Below are 18,117 nucleotides of genomic sequence, written 5' to 3' on the forward strand. Positions count from 1 at the left end.
GAAAACAAATGTGGGAGAGCACATCCACGCTCCCAGTGGCGCGGCCTTGTGGCGCACTGGTATATAGTACCATCATGGGCTTCTATGGGCTCAAAATGTGGTCATAAATATTTTGTACTTGTAAAAAAGATTTGTGTGTGGACTTAGAAAAAAACCCTGCAAGTTACAAGTATGGATTTTTGACCCTATTTTTCTTCCCTTCATCTGATTGGTCAATGTCATGTCAATCACAAATGTAACAATCCAATCAGAGAACAGATGGGTTTGGCTGTCGAGGGGCGCTTTTTTTGAACTGCAGGTCTTTGAAGGGAATAAATGCCCTTTTACATGCCAACTAGTGATGGGATTTCCGGCTCTTTTTAGAGATCCGGCTCTTTCGGTTCGGCTCACTAAAAAGAGCCGGCTCTTTCGGCTCCGAACCGGCTCTTCAGGTTGTTTTGTTGCTTTAATTAATTTATTATTAACAATAATATAAAATTATGCACAAAAGGAATTACTAACGTAAAAAAAGTGGTTTATTTGTATATGTTTATATATAAATATATGCGGTGGCCCCTAGAGACAAAACACGTACAAACTCCAAAACACATTTCTAGCATGAACTGAACTTCCAAAGCAGAGCTACTAGATCACTTAAATTACACAATTGAAAGCATGTGTGTATTGTTTGTGTATTTATACACAGGCACTCATATATATTCAAATAATTTAAAAAAAAAGTTCATTTACCTGTTACTACCACACACCGAATCCGGTCGTTGGTACTTGCTGGCTTGTGTAGCCACTAGGTAACAAAAGCTCAACACTGCGCCCAGCATCCTGGAGCACTTCTGTTGTCTTTTGTACGTGTTTTGAGTTTTTATGTGCTTCTGAGTTTTTTGTACGTGTTTTGGAGTTTTTACGTGTTTTGGAGTTTGTACGTGTTTTTACGTGTTTTGGAGTTTGTACGTGTTTTTACGTGTTTTGGAGTTTGTACGTGCTTCAGAGTTCGTACGTGATTTGAAGTTTGTATGTGCTTTGTCTGTAGGGGCCACTGTAAATATACTTTTGTTTATTCACTCCACATAAAATGTAATAAATAAATCATATAATACAAAAATCAACTATTCACATTTCAACTTTTAACTATTTAAATTTTCAGCTTTTTTCCTTTTACAAATTTAAAGTGAAAACAACACAAAACACTGCAAACCACAACACAATTAAATATAAATTATAATATGAAAACTAAAAGAACATGCATATTCTCTGTCATATGGACCTGCATGAATAAACTTTCTGAATCCTTTATCATCTGCAACCGAAAATAGTTGTGGATGATTACTATACCTTTCTAATGTGACGTTGTTGTCCCTAGCTCTCTTTCTCTCTCTCTCCCTCTGGCTCTGTTCCTGTGCTACTGAGTGTAACTACCGCCCCTCCCCCCTCTGCCCAGCATAAAGCACAAGGCTCAGGTGCGAAGTGAAGCGGAAAAAAAGTGCGAGAGAGAGAGAGAGAGGGTGAGAGAAAGAAAAAAAAAAAACCCACGTGACGGCTCGCGATAAGGAGCCGGCTCGCGTCGTTCACGTCAAAGAGCCGGCTCTAAGAGCCATTTCGTTCACGAACGACCCATCACTAATGCCAACCCAGCGTTTTCCTTCATCACCACGAAGGAAAACAGTCTGTGGTCGTCCGAGTTTGGTGATTTTTGTGTCACAGGTCTACGTGTTTAATACAGGGACTTCCACAGCCTTTTCAACAGCGCTGCGGACCGCGGGGGTGGGGGCGGGCAGTGTTTTGGAAATGACAGTCTTCATTACAAAGCTTTCTTCGTTATGAATTAGCATACATGTTTTTATTGAACATTTGAAGAACCAGCAAAAAAAACAAACTCTTGTAGAGGACATAAAGTCAGAGATAGAAAAGACAAGGAGCAGGTGCATCTAGTACAGGTAGAGCTGCTGCAAAAACCCACAGAGCCCAGCAGCCAGCAACAAATTCTGGATCCTTTGCTTTTAGTTAGCATTAGCAGCACATCCTGCGTCCGATGTGAAAGGACTTCAATGGTCCCGGGTCAGCCCTGACTTTGTGTTAAACTAATCCTAAAGTAATGATGTATTTCTAACCACTGATATACCACAACTTTTTCCTTTCAACAGCTACTGAAAGTTAGGGGACCTAGCTGCTATCGGATATTTATATAGCGATCCTCCAGCTTCAAACGGTATCACCCTTCAAGGACCTGCAGTTCAAAACAGCGCCCCTCCAACAGCCAAACCCATCTGTTCTCTGATTGGATTGTTACATTTGTGATTGACATGACATTGACCAATCAGATGACGGGAAGAAAAATAGGGTCAAAAATCCGTACTTGTAACTTGCAGGGGTTTTTTTTCTAAGTCCACACACAAATCTTTTTTACAAGTACAAATCTTTTTTACGCATACAAATCTTTTTTACGCACACACAAATTCTTTTTACACATACAAATCTTTTTTACGCACACACAAATCTTTTTTACAAGTACAAAATATTTATGACCACATTTTGAGCCTATAGGCTTCAGAAACAGTTAAACCCAAAGCGACTCCAGGTTAAGTTAACCGTGAGGTTGATCTGTCTATAGGTCCGATGGCTCGTAGAAAATCACATAAAGTAGGGTTAAATGGATATCTCATACTCGATAGAGCAACAGATTTCATTTTCAGACGCATAAAACTGCAAATGCATGAGATTTGTTTGCTCGTGTAGCTTTCTCTGAAGTTCTCTTCAGTAATAATGTCCTGGCATCATTGTATAAGACACTTGGGACTGATCTGAAAGTATCTCTGAGACTCTTCCCAAAGACAGCAGTGCGGTGGTTACATGCAGGGCTGGATCTAACCTTTCTGATACCCCAGGCTAACTCATGATTTGGTACCCCCAACCTCCTTACATATTCATTTTTACCACCACAAGTTTTTGAGAAAATTGTCCCTTTTAGGTATGTAAATGGCCCGAAGGAAATGTACAGGATAGATGGATTCCCATTTTTGGCAAACAGGTTAAAACCCCATTTTTGTAATTCAGAGGGCAAAAGTTTGTTGGACAATTTAAAGCAGGGGCGGCCAACTCCAGGCCTCGAGGGCCGGTGTCCTGCAGGTTTCCCCAGTCTTATAAAATGTCCTGTTTATAAGATTTGGGGAAACCTGCAGTCAGCTGAGACTGAAGAAGTCACTTGGAGTGACGAAACGTTTCTCCCACAAAACGCTACGTCCAGATGAACAGAATCAACTTTTGCACAACAACATTTAGCTACGTGGAGCATAAATTAGCTAAGGTGAACACAAACACGTATGTTCAGCATCTGGTAAACAGCTGCGAGTGACCAAAGGTCATAAAGGGCAGAGCAGGCTGTACCTGCTGCGGAGACTCAGGTCGTTTGGGGTGGAGGGCCCACTCCTGAAGACCTTCTATGACTCTGTGGTGGCTTCTGCTATCTTTTATGGTGTGGTCTGCTGGGGCGGCAGCATCTCTGCTGGGGACAGGAAGAGACTGAACAGGGTGATCCGAAGGGCCAGCTCTGTTCTAGGATGCCCTCTGGACCCAGTGGAGGTGGTGAGTGACAGGAGAACGGCGGCTAAGCTGTCATCCCTGTTGGACAACGTCTCCCACCCCATGCAGCAGACTGTGACAGCACTGAGCAGCTCCTTCAGTGGGAGACTGCGGCACCCACGGTGTGGGATGGAGAGATTTCGCAGGTCTTTCCTCCCCACTGCTGTCAGACTCCACAATAAAGACTTTAACTGATCAAGCACACACATCCATACATATGCAATAATACTAAGTGCAATAATCCTTTCTGTCATCGTTGTATTTTTACTCAGTTGTATATAGCATTCGTATTCTATTTTTATCTTATTGTATATTTTTATTCTATTTTATTCTACTGTATATAGTATTTTATTTTATTCTATTCTGTACAGTTGTGTACTGTATTTATTCTTATTGTATTCTAATTTTTGCCTCATAACTTTTGCACTGTCCACTTCCTGCTGTGACAAAACAAATTTCCCACGTGTGGGACTAATAAAGGTTATCTTATCTTATCTTAAAACAAAAAAGATAAGTAGCCAGTGCATTAGCAGTGATCATAATTTCATCCTACAAACAAATATTTAATCCAAGATTAAATATCGAAGCTACAGTATTAGTTTATATATATTTTGACTATAATTCAATACAGTTGCAGTTCTAATATCACAAATGTGTTCATGGACATAATATTGTTAAGGAAAAAATACTGAGGGAGGCAGCTGTTCCATTACATCGTTTTTATTGAGTTGCTGGCTTCATACAGCCGCACTGTTCATCTAACCATCACACTGTTTGTGGAAATGGAGCCATTTTCCAGCTGATTGTGTGGCTGGTTTGGTAATAATCAGCATCATCAACAATATGACATGGAAAAACACGCATTACATGCACACCTTGTACCCCTCTGTTTGCACAAGATCATCTAAGATGCCTTGCTTTTATTGACTTTGTGTAATATTTCAGTCTTGATATTGTAGTCAATTGGGAAAAATGACATTGGCTTTGAGAAAGAAAAAGAAGCCCTCAGTGGTTACAGCCATGACTAATGGTTGGATCTTGGCTACAGCTCTGAGGTTACATATGTGGCAAAATAAGAAGCTTCTGGCCCAGCTTTCCTCAGCGTAAGTGTTTTCGTGCCTCCATTTGGATCTATTTTAAAACTTCAGACAACATCATCCTTTGCTAATAATTTATCAGACATTAGACTTTAGAGTCATAGTTTCCGGTATGTTGGCGATGGTGTTTGGCTCTGCCGCTGCCGGGTGCAGTTTGTCGCGCTCTACTACTGTTGTGTTGTTTTTTCTGCTCTACTGTTCTCACTCAGTTTTAATGATGTATTTGCTGCTCTGGTGTATGATCGCCTGGCAAAGCCAGGCTATTTACCATGACGCCACACGATGTCTCGTCGTCCTCTGGCATTTTCCACCCTCCTCCATTAGCTGGATCCTCGTCAGGCGATTTCAGTGGTCCCTCTAGAGCATAGGTTTCAAACTCTGGCCCGCGGGGCAAATTTGGCCCGCAGCCTAATTATATTTGGCCCACAAAGCCATACCAAATTACTATTAGAGCTGGCCTACTGGTATTATACAGCTAATATATATATTGTGTAGTATTAAGCTTTGCTTGTTCCATATTCAGTTTTCCAGCAAAACGTGTTTGAGTCCATAAGAAAAGATTCATTCTTATATCTTGACCTTGACCTTGATCTGGAGGAAGATTTTTTTTTCAATAAATATTAACGTTAGCCTGCGACTTTGTTCCAGTTTTGAATTTTGGCCCACTGTGTATTTGAGTTTGACACCCCTGCTCTAGACCACAGAGAAGGAGAGGGAGAAGAGGAGGTATTCAGGTAAAGCTCGGGCTTTACTGGCGGCGTGGTTTGGCTGGTAAGCGACGTTGAGCGTGCGTTGTCTCCTGCGTCCAGAAAAGCTCCATGGAGGGCGACTTGTTTTCCACGGCCTTGTTTGGATGAGCTGGGCCTGGCTCTTTGAGACCGTGCCACCTCAGGAGGGTTTATCCAGACTCTTCTGCGGGCTGGCTTTTTCTTCCCTCGGTGAGTGGACTCTATGAGCGTGACGGCTCGAACCCTGTGTATTTACGTCCCTTAACTCGAGCCTCTGCAAATAATGAGGCTTCTAGCTCACTGAATATGGCGCATTTTAACGCTCGATCTCTCTCTAATAAATCATTCTTGTTGAATGATTTTATATTATCTAAAAAACTGGATTTTTTACTCCTGACTGAGACCTGGCAGCGGGATGTAGACTACTCGTCACTTATTGAACTCTGCCTGGATGGCTGTACTTTTATTACCCGGCCTCGGTTGTCTGGTCGGGGTGGTGGGCTCGCCGTGGCTTTCCAGGACCGTTTCTCCTGCTGCTCCGTGAAAACTGGACATTTTCGTTCGTTTGAGCTGCAGCTGCTTAAAATTGGGAACAAGGACCCTTTGTGCTGTGCTGTGGTGTATCGTCCACCTGGATATAACAGGTTATTTTTATCGGAGCTCAGCGACTTGTTATCTGCTACTATGAGGCTGTCTAGAGTGCTTATAGTTGGGGAATTTAACATTCACGTTGATGATGACTCCGACCTATTCGCCAGAGACTTTATGAACATTATGGATTCTTTTCATTTTGCTCAGCATGTGTCCGGTCCTACACACAGCAAAGCTCACACACTGGACCTTGTTTTTACTTTGGGTTTAAATATTGATTTTATTCGCTCTGAGGACATTTTTATTTCTGATCACTATGTTATAGTTTTTAACTTGTCTTTTAATGAGCCTTTGTCCCCCGTCAGACGGATGGTTAGCTCTCGCATCTTAAACTCCTCCACAGCGGAGAAATTTGTGGATGCTTTTAACTTACAGCTATCACCTCAAAATGGTGTTGATTTCTCAACCAGTCTTTTTAATAATTATTGCCTTTCTATTTTAGATGAAATCTGTCCGGTTAAGACGAGGAGTGTTTCTGCCTCCAAATCTCCTCCTTGGCTAAATGACAGTATTTGTTGTCTAAAACGTGATTGTCGTAAAGCGGAGCGCAGGTGGAGGAAAACTCATCCAAATGTTCACCTCCTCTATCTTAAGGACCTTTTAGCTTCTTTTAATAATTCGATCAGAGTTGCGAGGGCTGCCCACTTCTCACACTTGGTTACAAAGAGCAGAGGCAATCCTAAGGTGCTATTCAACACCATTAGTGACATTGTTACTCCTGCTCTGCCTGCGGCCCTTATTTTTTCTAACGAGGACTGTGAAAATTTTCTGCTTGCAAAGATTCATAACGTGAGAATGAGTTTTACACACTCAGCACCTGTTATCTCGATCTCTACCCTATGTTGACCCGCTATCTTGGATACTTTCTCTCCTGTTTCACTACCTGAGCTGGTAAAATTAGTGAATTCAGTGAAAGCATTCTCCTGTTCACTTGACATTGTACCTGCATCATTGTTCAAAAATGTCTTCCAGTCTATTGGCCCATGTGTGCTCACTTTAATCAACTCTTCACTGGCGTCTGGTATAGTTCCGGTTTACTTTAAAAACGCTGCTATTCTCCCACGTTTAAAACAACCTCAGCTTGACCCCTCTCTTAGGAGCAGCTACAGACCTCTCTCTAAGTTACCGTTAATCGCTAAGCTTCTAGAAAAGGTTGTAGCTCAGCAGCTTATGGCAGCTCCTGATAAACACGGCATTTACGATAAGTTTCAGTCCGGTTTGCGTCGGTTTCACTCGACGGAGACAGCTCTTCTTAGGGTCTCAAGTGATATCTTGATGGATAATGATGCAGGAAAATGCTCTGTTCTACTCATGTTGGACCTCACATCAGCTTCCGACACAGCTGACCATCACGTCCTCATTGAAAGGCTGAAAAATTGTGTTGGTGTATCTGGAACTGCATTAGAGTGATTCTCCTCTTATCTCCATCACCGATCCTTTTCTGTGGCAGTCTCCGATTTTAGGTCATCCTCTACCTCCCTTACTCATGGTGTCCCTCAAGGGTCAGTTTTGGGGCCTTTATTGTTTTTAATTCGTCTTCTCCCCCTCCAGCATATAATGGGCTCTTTTGAGGACATTTCTTATCACTGTTATGCTGATGATATTCAGTTGTACGTTTCTTTTATGCCTGAGGATTTATCTAAGCTTCAGCGTCTGAATGATTGCTTAGATTCGATCAAACGTTGGATGGCTGCAAATTTCCTCCAACACAACGAGGTGAAAACTGAAGTCCTCGTATGCGCCCCTGATAGGTTTCTATCACAGATAGTGAAAGCCCTCGGTCCTCTCTCACTCTGTGTTAAATCCTCTATCAGGAATTTAGGTGTCACCTTTGACCCGACTCTCACATTCAATGTGAAATCTCTGGTTCGGTCTTGTTTTTATCATTTCAGAAATGCGGCTAAGCTAAGCCCAATGTTATCTCACTCTGAACTGGAGATTGCTATACGTGCATTTATTTCTTCATGCTTGGATTATTGTAACTCGCTGTTTATGTGTCTAAGCAAAGGTTCTCTGGATCGTCTGCAAGTTGTGCAAAACGCTGCAGCGCGGCTTTTGACTAATTCCTGCAAGTACTCACATGTGACACCGTTGTTATCTCAGCTACACTGGCTTCCTGTTGAATTTAGAGTCAATTTTAAGATCCTGGTCTTGACCTACAGAGCTGTGCACGGACTGGCACCAGCCTACATCTCTGATCTGCTACAGCCCGATGTCCCCAGCAGGTCTTTGAGGTCATCTGATCAGGGCTTACTTGCTATAAAAATACTAAGAGGAGGACTGAGGGTGACAGAGGTTTTGTGGCCCCGAGACTGTGGACTCTCCCCCCCAACATTAAGAACTGTGGACTCAGCAGCTGTTTTTAAAAAACAACTCAAAACTCACCTTTTTAAAACTGCTTTTGGTTAATTTTTTGCCGGTTTTATTTTCTCTTTTTAAATCTTTTTATGACTTGTAATCTTATGTGCAGCACTTTGTGATTCTGTCTTGAAAGGTGCTATATAAATAAAAATGTATTTATTTATTATTTATTTCCTGTTCACAAAATAGTGACTTGCAGAGTAATTTGACATAAACAAAGAGAAGATGAACACATTTGTTATATATGCCGTGTTCCACTATGACACTTTTATTTAGCATGACATGAAGTATATACAGTATGAGTTTAAAGTCTATAGGGGGGGGGTCTCATTCATTTTCCCAAGGAGCCACTTGAGAAACTGGGACTGTTGTGGAGATCCAGCTGATAAGCAGCACTCAATTCTGCAACAACTACAATAATGATAACATAGAGGCTATAATAACAGTCTGTGGAGTGGGTGTGGTCTCTGGCCAGCTGCAGAGGAGGGGTGAGGCAGTGAGCTCCCAGGGCAGCGCAGGGGCGGGGTCAACAGGTGTGCTTGTCACGGTCCTGGGTCTCCTGACCCAGCGTTTTTAGTTCTTTGTGATGTTTGTAATATTGTACTTGTGAGTTATTCGATGGTTTCTAGTTTCGATCCCTTGCCCTTCATGTCTCTCTGTGTCCCCTCTGTTCTGTGTAAGTTATTTATATATATGTGTGTGTGTGTGTGTGTGAATATTATATATATATATATATATATATATATATATATATATATATATATATAATATTCTGTAACTCTGTAACTTCTGTCGGTGCTGTGCTTTTTTGGAAATCGAATTTCCCAGAGGAACCCACCCGAGGGATTAATAAAGTTCTATCTAATCTAATCTAATCTAATCTAATCTAATCTAAGTCTGTGTCTGCATGTTTGAGTTCCCCTCTGTGTCTTTCAGTTCTTAGAGTCCTCTGCCTTATGGTTTATGTCTCTGTGTTTCTTAGTTGCTGTCTCCACTGTGTCAAGTTCGCATCTCTGTGTGATCCTTCCTGTTTTACTTTGAAGGTCCGTGTCTTATGTGAATGTGTCCTGCTTTGCTTGTCTCATCAGTCCTGATTTCTCCCAGCTGTGCCCTCCTTCTGTGTCTCATTCCCCTCGTTACTTCCCAGTGTATTTAAACCCTGTGTTTCTCTGAGTCAGTGTCGCGTTGTCCCTCATGCAGTGTGGATCTCCCTGTGTCTCTCTGTGAGTTCTTAGTTTGTTGTTTCCCAGTTTAGTTTGTATGTTTGTCCTACCAGCAAATAAAGCTGTGATTTTTGAGTTCATCCCCTGAGTCTGTGAGTCTTGCATTTTGGGTCCAACTCCTGCCTGCCGCACAGCGATTCATGACAGTGCTGGGATGAGAAGGTGACTGTGACTCTTTATATGTTCACAGTGACATTCGGAGGGGAGGGGAGCGAACGTGACAGCGGTGCGGGAGTGTCTGTGTCCCAGTAAAACAAAACCACAGTGAAACCAAATCTGTAAATAAAGAAGTGTTGTCATTACGTCTGTGTTCTGTCCATGTGTAACGGGTCCAACATCACACAGTCATTTGATATAATTATTATATAATCATTTTTTGGCCTTATTCAGTTTTATTTATATAGCACCAAATCACATCACATCAACAACAAGTAAGCCTGCAGTGCGAGAGCGACGTGGTCCTACTGGTAAGAGCAGAAGTTATACTTACACAATGAAAACGTAAAACCGACATCATAAAAAATATCAACATTAAATCACCATTTAATCAAATTGTGCATGTTTTTGCAAAATTCCAAAGCATTTTAATTTTAAACAAAGTACTGTTGCATTTTGCTTGTAGTTTAATTACTTCATCTGCAGTCAGTCTGTTTTGGACTTGAACAAGTGCATGAAGGTAATGTTTGTATTTCCACCTTAATGTCTGAGGTTCAAAGGGAAATAACAGTCACATCAACAGCAAATTCAAGATGTGCTTACCATTCTGCATCTGAGAGCTCTGGGATGTCCCTTTGTCCCACAAACCTCTCAGATTTTTGCTCTCAGATTCCTGCTGCCACTTTGCTCAGGCTGAGCTGAGCCTGACATTTGTGCGATAGCTTGTGTCCCCATCTTCAGCCTCACATTCCTGCAAAGGTACAACAAACTCATTCAGTTTTCTTGTCCTGGTGGAGTTAAATATTTTAGTTACAAGCTCTCAAAGCCTTGGGTTGGTACGATGGAAAAATATTTGAGTTCCTAGTTCATTTTAGTCAGTTTGTCTTGCAAAGTCTGACCATTTCCCCTCAGACCTGTTCAGCCCCTGGTTCTAACACTTTTCAGCACAGCCTATCTGATCGTGCACTTACGTCTGTGAACAAATCACTTCCTATAGTAGTTTTTTTTCACTTGGTGCATTGTTGCCAGGTCCTCAATAATCTCAAAGTCTTTCATTATCCCGTGTACGGAGATGAGTCACCGTCCTGAGTCTGTGGACTCAGTGTTTTTCTGTTTGTATTAGTTATCTTTGTTTTCATGATGTGTTTTGATTCTCTTGGGTTTGATTTCTGTCACTGTATCCCCTAGTTTAGTCCACGTCTGTTCAGTTTCCTGTTTTACTTTGAAAGTCTGTGTACTATGTCAATGTGTTGAGTTTTGCCTCCCCTTGTCTTGTCATGTCTGATGAGTCCCAGCTGTGCTCTCCTCCTGTTTCACATTCCCTAATCACCTCAGTATGTATTTAAGCCCTGTGTTTTTCCCTGCCAGTTGTTGCGTCCTCCACGTTTGTTGTGTGTGTATCCATGGTCGTCTTCCTTCAGCATCTCCTGTCTAGTTAGTTTAAGTTGTTGTTTATGTATCGTCCAAAGGTGACTCTCCAGCAAATAAAGCCGTCGTTTAAGTTAATGTTTTGTCTCCGAGTCCTGCACGTGGGTCCAGCCACTGACAGCCACACAACTCATCGTGACACACACGCTGTAAAAAAGTAAAAAAATATCCAGTTTGTTTTCAACTGAAGCTCCAGGTTTCCCTCATCGTCCCAACCTCAGATACTCAGATGGAAATGGAAACATGACATTAATGTTCATTCAATATATTCAGACTTTTATTGCACTATTGATGACAAATTCCTAAACAGCATTCGATAATTTGTGATGTTAGAAAAGTATTGTTGCATCTATAATACTCCTTCTTTTTCTCTTTTCCTTGTCACATGTGGTCAACGTGAGTCATGAGTACATGAGGTACCCTCACACAGGCACACACTGTAAATAGTGATGTGATGCAAGTCTTTGTAAGAACTGTTGCATCAGATGTGGGGTGGGATCCACTTACTGAGGACACAAAAACTAAACTAAAAATGTATTTTGCAACTCACTAAATAAGACTTTTTTGCTGACAGCAATCACTTTTTCCAGTTTCATGCTCTGTTCAGCCACCATTTATCCAGAGATGCTGAATATGAGTTCCTACACTTATATACAATTATCAAGAATATGTTCAACATGTACAAATCACAGTTTGGCCATAACGAACACCTTGTTCAAACATAAGAGTGTCCACCAGGATGCTCTAGGTCGCAGGTCAGGTGATACGATTTTGTAATCGTATCAGCAGACCTGCGACCATATGTTCTGGACACTCGGGTAAAGAGAGGGGCTGAGCTGTCAACTGATCACCACCTGGTGGTGAGTTGGATCAGGTGGCGGGGGGAGGACGCTGGACAGACCCGGTGCACCTAAACGTGTAGTGAGGGTGTGCTGGGAACGTCTAGCAGAGGCCCCAGTCCGCGAGATCTTCAACACACACCTCCGGCAGAGCTTCAACAGCATTCTGAGGGAGACTGGGGACATTGAGTCCGAATGGACCATGTTCAGGACCTCCATTGCTGAAGCTGCTGCATTGAGCTGCGGCCGCAAGGTGGTTGGTGCCTGCCGTGGTGATAATCCCCGAACCATATGTGTATGGTTCGGGGACAAAATACAACCAGTGTGTGAATGTGTGTGTGAATGGGTGGATGACAGGTTGTGTAAAGCGCTTTGGGGTCCTTAGGGACTAGAAAAGCGCTATACAAATACAGGCCATTTACCATTTACCATTTTATATGGTGGACACCAGAGGTGAGGGCAGCCACCAGCCTGAAGAAGGAGTCCTATTGGGCTTGGTTAGCCTGTGGGACTTCGGAGGCAGCTGACAGGTATCGACAGGCCAAGTGGAATGCGGCTCGGGCAGTGGCTGAAGCAAAAACTCAGGTGTGGGAGGAGTTCGGAGAGGCCATGGAAAAAGACTTTCGGACTGCCTCGAAGAGATTCTGGCAAACCGTCAGACGTCTCAGGAGGGGAAAGCGGTGCTCTACCTGCACTGTGTATAGTGCTGGCGGAGCGCTACTGACTTCGACTGAGAAAATTGTCAGGCGGTGGAAGGAATACTTCGAGGACCTCCTTAATCCCACTGGCACGTCTTCCGAGGAGGAAGCAGAGTCTGCGGATGACCCGCTTATTTCCGGAGGCGAGGTCACTGAGGCAGTTAAACAACTCCTTGGTGGCAGAGTCCCTGGTGTGGATGAGGTCCGCCCCAAGTTCCTGAAGGCTCTGGACGTTGTAGGGCTGTCCTGGTTGACACGCCTCTACAATGTTGCGTGGAGATCAGGGGCAGTACCTGTGGACTGGCAGATCAGGGTGGTGGTCCCCATCTTTAAGAAAGGGGACCGGAGGGTGTGTTCCAACTACAGGGGGATCACACTCCTCAGCCTCCCTGGGAAAGTCTATGCCAGGGTGCTGGAAAGGAGAGTTCGTCCGCTAGTCGAACCTCGGATACAGGAGGAACAATGTGGTTTCGTCCTGGTCGCGGAACACTGGACCAGCTCTTTATCCTCTTGAGGATACTTGAGGGTGCATGGGAGTGAGTTGCTTGTGTCGGGCGATAAATTCATCAACATTAGTCAACAGGTTTCCTAAATCTTTACATGCCTCTGCACATTCAGATTCAGTCCATGGCCTGTAAACACAAATAACACGGCTTCGGTCATCTTCAACACCAAAATGGGGATTCGCAACCTCCACCATGGGAAAGGTATCATGGAAAGGGGAGGCAGGCATAGCAAATGCACTCGCCTTATCCCCTGTAGCTTTGGATCTAGTGTTATAAGGGCTTAAATATTCTGCTGCGGCATCCCCAAACTCCAGCCGTACTCTGTCCTCCTCCTCTCTCTCTCTCTTCTCCTGCTCCCGCTTTTCTTCCTCCTCTCTGACCTCTCTCTCTCTCTCTAATGCTGCTCTACGCTGTTGGTCCTTTAACGTCAGCACCACTGAAGTAGTGGTTTCACAGCTAATGCCTGCAAAGCTGCTCTCTTCGCATTCACTGCCTCCTGTCTTTTCTGCGCCTGCTCTAACCACAATTTAGCGGACGCCAGTTGTAACTCTTTCTCCTGTTTCAATTTTCCTTTCGCACAAGCTGCCTTTACTGTCAACTGGTCTACTAACACTTGACATTGTCCTACAACCAATTTACCTTCAAAATCATATTTCTTGCGCCAACGTCCTAAATACTTTGCGCTACCGGGAGCGAATTTCATCATAAACTTCTCATCACCCTCTGACACACTCTTGGTTGCTTGGGAACCCATAATAACAACACACCACGCGTTCTGCTCCACACACACTCACACAACAACAACAACAACAACGATGACAACAATGACAACGACAACAACGACAACAACACAAAATAGGCCTATCGTCCAGCACAGTCTGGACTCCACGGAACTTCTCAACGCCTCACAAAGTGGCGGAGAACTCACCTCTCGCTCCACAAAGCAGCGAGGAACCTCTCGCTCCACAAAGCAGCGAGGAACCCAGTTATCCACAAAGTAGCGAACTTCTCAACGCCTCACAAAGTGGCGGAGACTGCACAACCACACGGTTATAGAGTCGGGCTCTTTAAACTTACTTGGTGTTGCTCATTGCGTGTAGCGTCAGTCCCGAATCCCGTCAATCGTCATCCATCGAGGAGAAAAAACAGACGGCTAATCCACCGGCCCGATGACGAATTCTCACGCCTCGGGACTTTGCTGCAGGACCTCTATAAGTCCTGGCTGACGTCAGTCTGTCGGCGTGTCTCTTTTCCCCTCGGTGAATGTCGACTCCAGGGATCCGGCTCGAAGGACCAATTAATGATAGGTTTGTAGCATAAACCTATTCGCTGGAACGTTAAGGACAATCTGCTACGCAGCAAAAAGCAAGACACAAGGCACCAAAGTTCTCTGGTTTACTCATGCATGAGGGAGACCTGGCTGGAGCCAAGCGTCGTTCCACCACTTGACCTCTGTCAGACTCAGCCAGGTTCCCCACAGCACTCCTTTTATTGTGGTTACATGAATATGCATAGGGTCATTAACATATAGCATCTTACATAGGTATACATGTAAACAAAGAATACTGTGTGTGTGTGTGTGTGTGTGTGTGTGTGTGTGTGTGTGTGTGTGTGTGTGTGTGTGTGGGGTCAGAGTGTGACCCCATAAACGACTTCCTTAACCTGCTGGTCTGGAAAATCCAACAGTTCATCTAAACAAAAAGCACTTAGACTAGAACAGACGTAGCTACGTTAATCCTACCATAAAACAATGAAGACATTCTAGTGTGGAATACACACCAAGCCTTTGCAGCCTGTTAAAGATCACACAACCTATCACTACACAATTGATTATACACCTCTAAGAATATATGGTTAAATATTTCCTAATACAAATGACAATAATAAAATCTAAACCCAACAAGAGGTGTTGCGGGAGTATGGGGTGTCTGGCCCATTGCTACGGGCCATTCGATCCCTGTACAACCGTTGCAAGAGCTTGGTTCGCATTTCCGGCAATAAGTCGGACTCGTTCATCATGCATCCCACGGACTCGTGATGGGCTCCGCCAGGGCTGCCCTTTGTCACCGATTCTGTTCATAATTTTCATGGGCAGGATTTCTAGGCGCAGCCAAGTGGTGGAGGGCTTTCACTTCGGTGGCCTCAGAATCTCATCTCTGCTTTTCGCGGATGATGTCTTTCTGTTGGCTTCATCGGGTGAGGGCCTCCAGCTCGCACTGGAACGGTTCGCAGCCGAGTGTGAAGCAGCGGGAATGAGGATCAGCACCTCCAAATCTGAGGCCATGGTTCTCAGCCGGAAAAGGGTGGAGTGCTCACTCCGGGTCGGGGACGAGTTCCCGCCCCAAGTGGAGGAGTTCAAGTATCTCGGTGTCATGTTCAGTGATGGAAGAAGGGAGCCGGAGATCGACAGACGGATTGGGGCTGCGGCTGCAGTGATGCGGATGCTGCACCGGTCCGTCGTGGTGAAGAGGGAGCTGAGTGTAAAAGCGAAGCTCTCAATTTACCGGTCGATCTACGTCCCTACCCTTACCTATGGCCACGAGCTGTGGGTAGTGACTGAAAGAACGAGATCGCGGATACAAGCGGCAGAAATGAGCTTCCTCCGAAGGGTGGCTGGCCTCTCCCTTAGAAATAGGGTGAGAAGTTCGGCCATCCGGGAGGGGCTCAGAGTAGAGCAGCTGCTGCTCCACATCGAAAGGAGCCAGCTGAGGTGGTTCGGGCATCTGACAAGGATGCCCCCTGGGCGCCTCCTGGGTGAGGTGTTCCAGGCATGTCCCACCGGGAGGAGGCCCCGGGGCAGACCCAGGACATGCTGGAGAGATTATATCTCTCGGCTGGCCTGGGAACGCCTTGGTGTTCCCCCCGATAAGCTGGAGGAGGTGGCTGGGGAGAGGGAGGTCTGGGCCTCTTTGCTTAGGCTGCGGCCCCCGCGACCCGGCCTCGGATAAAGTGGATGAAGATGGATGGATGGATGGATGGATGGATGGATGTTCAACATGTATCAGCTGCTGCTGAGGAGGAGGATTTTTAAAACTGTAAAAACCTTTTAGCTTTACCTTCATCAAGTCTATCAGAATGAAGCTGGCGACATAATTCAGTCTTTTTAACCAACCTAGAAAGGAAAAGTTGCTTCTGACTGTTTCAAAACAAGAATTCATGCTGGTTTAAAATCACAATGATTTGCGGAGTAAATGTTACCGCTGTGCAACACAGCAACACAAAGATGGATCGCCTCGTAGGTTTATTGTAATTATCAGAAATGATAGACTGTGTCCCCACCAAAATAAGCAAAGAGCTCCCAGTTATTTCTATTAAAAAGAGCATAAATGTTTATACAACTCCTACATAATCTTTTCTAAGAAAGAGCACAGAGGCTGGGGCCCGATGCAGCCTGTGAGAAGCAGAGTGTGGGCAGAGGGCTAACCGGAGGTGTCAGGACATCATCTGCAGTGCTCAGTCTGCAACGTTAAAAACAACACAGTTAAAGATGGAAAGAGAGAGAAAAGATAAATGGATCGATAAAAAAGAGGAATACTGGGGTGTAATGCAGGTCCTAATACTACCATGACTACATCATATGTGATGAGCACAAAACTGAGGTGAGATGAGGGAAGCGTTAGTCTTCATCAATCAAAACGGAGAGCGAATCAGGAGAAGGTCAGCCCCTAGTTTAAAAACCTGCTGAAGTAACCGTAGACATCAGCGACGTTTTTCAGTCGCTAGCTTGGATCTCTGACCTCACTGAAAGGTCAGTGAAAGGATATAAGTCACAACAGCAACAACAATCACAAATAAACAAATAAAAAGAATAATTTCTCCCAGGGATCAATAAAGTATTCTGATTCTGATTAAATATGAAATGCAAAATGTGACTAATCTCATTTTCCTTCTTTAGATGCTTCAAACAGGAAATGGGTGCAAAAATCTGAAATGATCTGAAATTTTCTCCAAGGTCAAAAATATATATTCAAGCTCAAATGTTTACACCCCCAAAATATCTCTTTGTTACTACTGTAGTAATCAGGGGAGACTCAGTGGAAGTCTTACTAAACGTTTGTACTTGTGTCACTGCATCATTTCATGTCTGGCACTGATCACCACCTGCACTCATGTATATATCTTTCAACGTAGCACTCTTAATTCTTATTCTCATGTATATATGCTTGGCACTGATCACCACCTGCACTCATGTATATATCTTTCTACGTAGCACTCATAATTCTTATTCTCATGTATATATCTCATGTATATCTCATGCACATATCTTTCTTTCTACATAGCACTTTAATTCTTATTGTCTGCACTGAAGCACCGCAGCAATTTCCTAATGTTGTAAACCTCAACATCTGGCAATAAACCCATTCTGATTCTGATTCTGATTCTGATTGAACCTGGAAAAAATCATTACACAAAAAGGCTCCTGATCGTCGGAGGCCCTGTGATATGGTTTAACTGAGGTAAAATTAAAGACACAATCAGCATAAAGCTAATCCACTGCAATATATCTAATGAATGTGCCTGTGTGTGTTTTATAATGTTCCTACAAAAATAAATGCTCTTAAAAATAATCTTCGTAGCTCATGTGATAACTAATGTAAGGATTATCATTGTACTTTGGGGGTTTTACACAGTGTTTGTACATTTTAATTCCACATTTACATGATTAAAATGACATCACTGAGATCTGCTCTCGGCTGCAGGGAAAGTGTCACAAAGATGCAAAACAGGAAAATGTATCTTTTTTTTTAATACTTCCGACACTTTATTCACTTTTAGTCACTTACAGTTATTTATTCACTTATTCAGTCACTTAAAACTGTGTATATACTGTATATTTTAAGTATTTCTATCTCATTC

At 43.6% G+C, this 18,117-nt stretch overlaps 1 long non-coding RNA gene across 1 annotated transcript in view; it reads left to right on the top strand.

The window, feature by feature from the left end:
* Positions 1 to 3,413: 3,413 nt before the first annotated feature.
* LOC146704145 (uncharacterized) overlaps positions 3,414 to 18,117 on the top strand; it is an 88,981-nt gene continuing 74,277 nt past the window's right edge. The window contains exon 1 of the long non-coding RNA XR_014921137.1: positions 3,414 to 3,576. This is a non-coding gene — a long non-coding RNA (uncharacterized LOC146704145). The remainder of the gene's footprint in view (positions 3,577 to 18,117) is intronic.

Source organism: Copadichromis virginalis, linkage group LG7 (assembly GCF_057382275.1).
Source record: "Copadichromis virginalis isolate Kocher_CV1m ecotype Utaka linkage group LG7, C_Virginalis_male_GT1.1, whole genome shotgun sequence".
In the NCBI taxonomy this organism is placed as follows: Eukaryota; Metazoa; Chordata; class Actinopteri; order Cichliformes; family Cichlidae; genus Copadichromis; species Copadichromis virginalis.